Below are 8,057 nucleotides of genomic sequence, written 5' to 3' on the forward strand. Positions count from 1 at the left end.
AATTTGTGACGGATATGGAAGGATCCCTTGGGGCCTTGGAGGGAAGTGAGGGGGGGAGGTGTGGGCGCAAGTTTTGCATTTCTTGCGTTTGCAGGGGAAGGTGCCAGGAGTGGAGGTTGGGTTGGTTGGGGTTGTGGACCTGACGAGGGAGTCACGGAGGGAGTGGTCTTTCCGGAACACTGATAGGGGAGGGGAGGGAAATGTATCCTTGGTGGTGGGGTCTGTTTGGAGGTGGCGGAAATGATGGAGGATGATACGATGTATCTGGAGGTCGGTAGGGTGGAAGGTGAGGACCAGTGGGGTCCTGTCCTGGTGGCGATTGGAGGGGCGGGGTTCAAAGGCGGAGGTGCGGGAAGTGGAGGAGATGCAGTGGAGAGCATTGTCGACCACATCGGAGGAGAAATTGCGGTCTTTGAAGAAGGAGGCCACTTGGGTTGTTCGGTAGTGGAATTGGTTCTCCTGGGAGCAGATGAGGCGGAGGCGAAGGAATTGGGAATATGGGATGGCGTTTTTACAGGGGGCAGGGTGGGAGGAGGTGTAATATAGGTAGCTGTGGGAGTCGGTCAGTTTGTAGTAAATGTCTGTGTTGAGTCGGTCGCCCGACCTCTTCGCCCCCACTCCCTCTCCGGCTTATCACTCTCACCCTCACCTCCTTCCACCTATCGTATTCCCAGCGCCCCTCCCCCAAATTTCCTCCCCCCTACCCTTTATCTCAGCCCGCTTGGCACACCAGCCTCATTCCTGAAGAAGGGCTTATGCCCGAAATGTCGATTCTCCTGCTCCTCGGATGCTGCCTGGCCTGCACCACATTTTTCACCTCTGGTCTCCAACATCTGCAGTCCTCACTTTCTCCCTGTACTGGGTATCCTGTTCAGGTCCAAACTGGGTTGGTCTGAATGTGGTCCGTAGTCCAGGTGGAGTCAAACTGTTCTGTAGGCAGTTACTGAGGAAGGAGATGTGGCTGTGGTAATGAGTCTGCTTGAGGACATGGGTGAAGAGCTTCAGGGCAGAGGAGAGGGCTTGGGGAGTACAGGGAGAGAGGGACTCACTGAGATCTTTGTAGAGAGAGGAGGAGAACTTCTTCAAGATGGGCATCCTTGGAACAGGCTTCGCAGTAAGGTTGAAATCAACTAGGAGAAAGTGAGAACTGCAGATGCTGGGGCTCAGAGTCGAGAGTGTGGTGCTGGAAAAGCACAAGAGGTCAGACAGCATCCGAGAAGCAGGGGAATCGATGTTTCGGGCATAAGTCCTTCATCAGGAATGAGGCTTGTGGGCTGGGGTTGAGAGATAAATGGGAGGGGGGGGTGGGGTGGGTAGCTGAGAAAACAATAAGTGGATGAAGGGGAGGGAGAAGGCGATAGGTCAGAGGGGACAGTGTAGGACGGGTCCGGAGGGCAGTGCTGAGTTGGAGGCATGGGACTGGGATAATGTGGGGTGGGGGGAAGAGGAGAAATGAGGAAGTTGTTGAAATCCACATTTATCCCATGTGGTTGCAGGGTCCCAAGGTGGAATATGAGGCGTTCGTCCTCCAGGCATCGGGTGGTAGCGGTTTAGCGATGGAGGAGGAACAGGACCTGCAAGTCCTTGACGGATTGGGGGGGGTGGGGGTGGGGGGTTGGGGGAGCTGAAGTGTTCAGCCACTGGTGGGTTGAGTCCCAGAAATGTTCTCTGAAACAATCTGCAAGAAGGCGTCCTATCTCCCCGATGTAGAGGAGGCCACACCAGGTGCATGTGGATGACATTGGGAGAGATACAGGTAAATTTCTGACAGATGTGGAAGGATCCTGTGGGGCCTTGGATGGAGGTGAGGGCAGTGGTGTGGGTGCAGGGTTTGCGATTCCTGCAGTGGCAGGGAAAGGTGCCAGGAATGGGGTTTGGGCTGGTGGGGAGTGTGAACCTGACGAGAGAGTCACAGAGGGAATGGTCTTTATGGAACACTGATAGGGATAGGGAGGGAAATATATCTTTGGTGATGGGGTCTGTTTGGAGGTGGCGGAAGTGGCAGAGGATGATGCATTGTTTGTGGAGGTTGGTGGGGTGGAAGGTGAGGATCGGGGGGGTTCTCTCCTTGTTGCGTTGTGAGGGATGGGGTTCAAGGGTGGTAGTGCCTGAAGTGGAGGGGATGCGTTGGAGGGCATCGTCAACCACATGGGAAGGGAAGTTGCAATCTTGGAAGAAGGAGGCCATCTGGGACTTTCTGAGGTGGAATTAGTCATCCTGGGAACAGACGTGGTGGAGGCAGAGGAACTGGGAATAAGGGATGGGGTTTTTACAGGAGGTAGGGTGGAAGGAGGTGTAGCCTAGGTAGCTGTGGGAGTCGGTGGGCTTGTAGTATATTCTGTGGTTAGTCGGTCGCCAGAGACGGTGATGGAGAGGTCCAGGAAGGGGAGGGAGGTTTCCGAGAACTTGAGGTCGGGGTGAACGGTGTTGGTAAAGTTGGTGAACTGTTTGACCTCCTCGTGGGAGCACAAGGGTGGTGCCAAATGCCTCTTAAATGTTGCAATTGTACTCGCCTCCACCACTTCCTCTGGCAGCTCATTCCATACTCGTTCCACCCTCTGCATGAAAAGAGACCCTTAGGTCTCTTTTATATCTTTCCCCTCTCACACTAAACCTATGCCCTCGAGTTCTGGACTCCCCGACCCCAGGGAAAAGACTTTGTCTATTTATCCTATCCATGCCCCTCATCATTTCATAAACCTCTATAAAGTCACCCCTCAGCCTCTGACGCTCCAGGGAAAACAGCCCCAGCCTGTTCAGCCTCTCCCTGTAGCTCAGATCCTCCAACTCTGGCAAATCCTTGTAAATCCTTTCTGAACACCCTTTCAAATTTCACAACATCTTTCCGATAGGAAGGAGTCCAGGATTGCACCAGAATATTCCATATATAAAATGTTATTTATGATCTCCTTATAAAATGCACTTCCTGTAATGAAACTTTGTACAGCATGCACAGACAATTATAGGAATTGCTATACCATAACAGGCTCAGATTCAATAGCTCAAAGCATTTGAGATAATGGTTTTGATAAATATTAAATTGTGGAAATGCATTGATGGAAGAGATATAACCATTACTGACTAGTACAAAGATCCTGACCTCTTAAAATTTTGAATAGTTGAAATATATCATCTAGTTTTTCCAAGATGAATCGCAAATACCCGAGCAGGGTAAAAATCTATAGACAATTTTTTAAACAGAACAAAGAACAAATCAGTAAAAATAAGCCTCAAAGCATTAAAAACCGTGATTAATCTAAATTATACTCAGAAACCTCCAACTATTCCAAAATGTTAATACAATTTTAAAAACTTATTGGTATTTAGTTGATAACAATAATAGGCAATCAAATCCTCCCCTTAAATTCAAGGAGCATTTATTGGGTTGAATCCCTACAAGGCAGTTGGCACAGCTTTTTTTTGTCACTTATACCACATGCAAACTTCCATGCATCTATTTGTGTGCTCGCTGAGCTGGTACGAAGAATATGTCACCACCACATTCTATTGTCCACAAAGTTTATTTTTAATAAAAACGTTGCCACAAGCCTGTTATTTCACCCTGATTTTACCCTTCTTCTGGTTGCGTTATCTTTCCTTGTCCTTTGCTGTTCCTTTCCTAGGATAATTCTAGATGGCCTTTTGTTTTTACAGTGGGGAATTGTCTTGAATTAAGTATTTACAATTGACAAGTTTTCTACACATCTTTTCTGTTTGATTGATAGCATTTCTACCCCATGCCTTTAGGGTATCAGTCTGAGTGTGCCGGATGTCTTAGTGCTTGTCTCATCTGCCGACTCATGGCTCATGATCAAAGTACTTGAAAAACAGTTGTGAATTATTAAAAGGCTGCTGTTATATATCTTACATTATGGAACAATGCAAAGATGTACAAGTTTCTATGTGTGAAACAGGAATTTATTCACAGGACTTTAAAATGTTTACTCCATGTGTCAGTTCAAGCATCCAGCTTTTCCGACAGCTTTGTATGCTGTCCTCTGAATCCACATCCAGATTTAACTGATCGAGCATTGTGAACATCAATCGTAACAGACTGACAGAATCAAACAAAGAAAAACTGAATGCCATACTGGCCAGATCAGCTATAAGGAGCACAGATGACAACTGAGCTTATCCATCCACAGCATGACACTGAGGGATGTCCTACCCACATGTAGAAAGGATATAAAAAGAGGACTGGCCCATGTTTGATACAGGGCAGAAGTGAGGACTGCAGATGCTGGAAACCAGAGTTTAGATTAGAGTGGTGCTGGAAAAGCACAGCAGGTTAGGCAGCATCCAAAGAGCAGGAAAATCAACATTTTGGGCAAAAGCCCTTCATCAGGTTTGATACAATTAATATGTTCTCTGGCAATGAAACAAGTCTTAGTAAGGACAACAGAATAATGGACAGGAAAGTTCCTGCAAACATTTCTGCCATGCAGCAGATACATTTATGGCAAAGTTTTATTCCTCCAGAGCTATATTATATTTTAAAAGAAATTTGTTAAAAAATAAATTTGTAAGTTTGTATATTAGGGATCACAGGAATCCATCAAAGTCCATAACTGAAATTCCGTATCCTGCCTTTTTTTGGGTGTCACTTTTTAGTCTTTGTGCTTCTGTGATAGAGGGTAGCAAAAATATTTTTCCCACTCCAGTTACATGTTCCCCATCTTTCTTATCATGTATTTCCACAGTTGACTCTGGCTTAATAACTGGGATTATTAGACCTCACCACAGGATATGAACCCTTTGGCCTATTAGGGCATACCCAAATTTCCAGGCTAACTCCACTCTAGAATTAAAGATGTCACCAACAATCAGGTCAGTTCCATAAAACTATGCAGATGTTTCAGTAGGCACACAAAGCTTTTCCTTCCTGTCTCAGAAGCCAACTGTGGTCCTTAACTGGTCACTGATGAGTCATATTCACTCACCACGACATTCAATAGAGGGAGATATGGATGATGCCATGGGCCAAGCAATCAGGTAACCAGATATTAATATAAGTTTGTGAGAAGATTTGTAGCTCGGGTGCTCGTTGTTGTGGTTCTGTTCGCTGAGCTGGGAATTTGTGTTGCAGACGTTTCGTCCCCTGTCTAGGTGACATTCTCAGTGCTTGGGAGCCTCCTGTGAAGCGCTTCTGTGATCTTTCCTCCAGCATTTGTAGTGGTTTGAATCTGCCGCTTCCGGTTGTCAGTTCCAGCTGTCCGCTGCAGTGGCCGGTACACTGCAGCGGACAGCTGGAACTGACAATCGGAAGCGACAGAGACAAACCACTATAAATGCCGGAGGAAACATCACAGAAGCGCTTCACAGGAGGCTCCCAAGTACTGAGGATGTCACCTAGACAGGGGACGAAACGTCTGCAACACAAATTCCCAGCTTCGCGAACAGAACCACAACAACAGATATTAATATATCCAGGGTTGGAGCATTTCTCTTACTCGGATAATCTAAATCCAATAGCAAGGAAAGCTAGAAGCAAAGAAGAACATTACCTTCCCTTGTAACTAATACTCCTACCTCATTTGCTCCTAATTTGTTTGTTTACCTCACCATTTCCTTTGTTGAAGTCTCTTCAATTGATCCTGGAAACTACCTCATTCACCTTCATTCTTTGGAGATGCTGGTGTTGGACTGGGGTGTACAAAGTTAAAAATCACACAACACCAGGTTATAGTCCAACAGGTTTAATTGGAAGCACTAGCTTTCGGAGCGCCACTCCTTCATCAGGTGGTTGTGGAGGACACCTGATAAAGGAGCAGTGCTCCGAAAGCTAGTGCTTCCAATTAAACCTGTTGGACTGTAACTTGGTGTTGTGTGATTTTTAACCTTCATTCTGGGTTGTGATACCAATTTTCAGCTGAGATCTACTGCAGTTCAGCCAGTACCCAACAGTCCCATGACACACTAAGTAGCAATCAAATCAGTGCTTGAGTAGCATTAAATTAAGTTGGGGGACCTGGAAGGGCTCTGATGGGGTTACCATCAACTTTGCAGTCCACTATAACACTCCAACAAGCATTAAATTCCACCCGGGGAGTTGTGGAAGTGTAAAGTGATTTGGTTATCATATAGTAAAAGCATTACAAGCTAACTGTAGGTGCATTAAAATTAATCAAAAAAGCTAATAGAATTTTGGTTAATTTACAAGGATATTGAAATACAGTAGTATGAAATGATGCTGCAGCTGTACAGAGGCTTGCTCAGTACACATTGGAAGTACTGACTATATCTTTGATGGCACAGCTATACTGTTGACTGGTAATTTCAATATGGTGAAGTCATGGTAGGGGAGTGGTAGCGTCGGGAGGAAGTTAAAAGGCTAGCAAAAATAAAAATGTCAGAGAGGCAGTAAGTGCCAATTATGTGATTACTTCATTCTTTTGAAAGTATTGGGCCAAGTGTTGCTGTGACTGTTTTCTTTAAAAGCCTTTTTTGCATTTGAAGGTGAAGGAAAATGCATCCATGTGGAAGTTCTGCAGACCTGGCTTTATGCCAGATTTTGTCAAGTTTTACATAGTTGGTGATCAACCTTTCCAGTCAACTGGGGATAAAAGTACTTGACCTGTCTTTTTAATGGGCGTTATTCTGTATTGAATCAGTGATGTGAAAACAGAGCAGAAGGCAAGGCTAATTCATCATTTTCGATGACAGTGTACTTCTCAACGAAGAAATTCCACTATTTAGAAAGTAAATAATAATTTTTCATTTAAAGCACACAATATCCAAAGGCTTATAAATGCAGTTCAAGTGTTTCATTATTCATTTTGTAATATGTTGTGACTGGATGAATCCATTATGATTTCTATACCTATGTGTACTTGAGACACAGAGTTAAATTAAATGAGGAATATCCTGCAAGCAAATTAAAATCAAAAGTGAGGAAGGGAACTCTCCCTGAATCCGAACAGATTTATAGCCCACTCAGGCATGTTTGATGCTTTTCGTTTTAAGTTTTGATTCTCACTATATGATTGCGCCCTCTTACACAATGGAACATCATGACTCAGAAATTCCAGTCTCCAGATAGTCAGAGATGGGATATACTCTGGAAGATTAATGTTGATCTAAAGCTGACATAAGCTAACTTTAAAGCTGACATTCCATCACTCAAACAGTCCCTCTGACACAGACTACTGATGCCCCTTGCTTGGAGCAGACCAGACTCAACCCAAACACCGCAACTCTGAACAATACCTGAGCACCTTAGCTCCCCTCTCCATTCTCATGTTGACCAAACCTCCACCCAATCTGGCCCTGAACTGATTCACCACCCCTGCTCTGGATATGACCTGACCCAACCATCCCATTTCCCCATTCAGGACTCAAACTAACTAACTCCTCCCAAGTTCTGGACGCAACCTGATCCAACATTCTCCCCACACTGGACCTAAACTGACCAATAAACACCACTCTGGGTCTGACTCAATCCAAGTGTCCCTGCTGTAGGCTCAAACTGACACTCATCCTACTTTGGGTGACTTGCACTGGACACAAATTGACCTGCTCTGGGCCCTAAACTGAGCCACCCCTCCCACTTTATCCCACAGATCCAATACCCTCACCAAGCCAAATTCACACGACTCTCAAGGACCTGTAAGCTCTGATCTGGATCTTACTCACAAACATCCCCTCCAAACCCTAGCCTTTACTAAGCCCTCACTCATTTACTTTGCTGCCTATTTTCCCATCACTCATTCGCACTCTCACTCACTCATCCACCTGGCACCCAAACACCTTACTCCTTGACACCCTCTCCCACTCACTTTTGGACCTACCTCCCCCCAACTATTATCAACGTGACTTCAGGACCTTTTAATCATATGACAGCTAACATTCAAAAAGTTGCCATATCTTTCCTGCTGATGGCTGTGTTGATTCCAGGACTACACTGGACTACATCAGTTCGGAAGGCTCTGGGCCCAAAGCTTCTTATGGAGAACTTATCCAGACGTATGTGTATTTTTATGTCTGTTTGGGGTCAGAAATAAGGTTTCTAATTTTGATCAGAAGATCTGGACAATTGTTTAGTTGCTAACTGTAGCATG

The sequence above is a fragment of the Chiloscyllium plagiosum genome, unplaced genomic scaffold (assembly GCF_037043375.1).
Source record: "Chiloscyllium plagiosum isolate Xiang-an unplaced genomic scaffold, Cpla_swu_hap1 HiC_scaffold_11, whole genome shotgun sequence".
NCBI lineage: Eukaryota > Metazoa > Chordata > Chondrichthyes > Orectolobiformes > Hemiscylliidae > Chiloscyllium > Chiloscyllium plagiosum.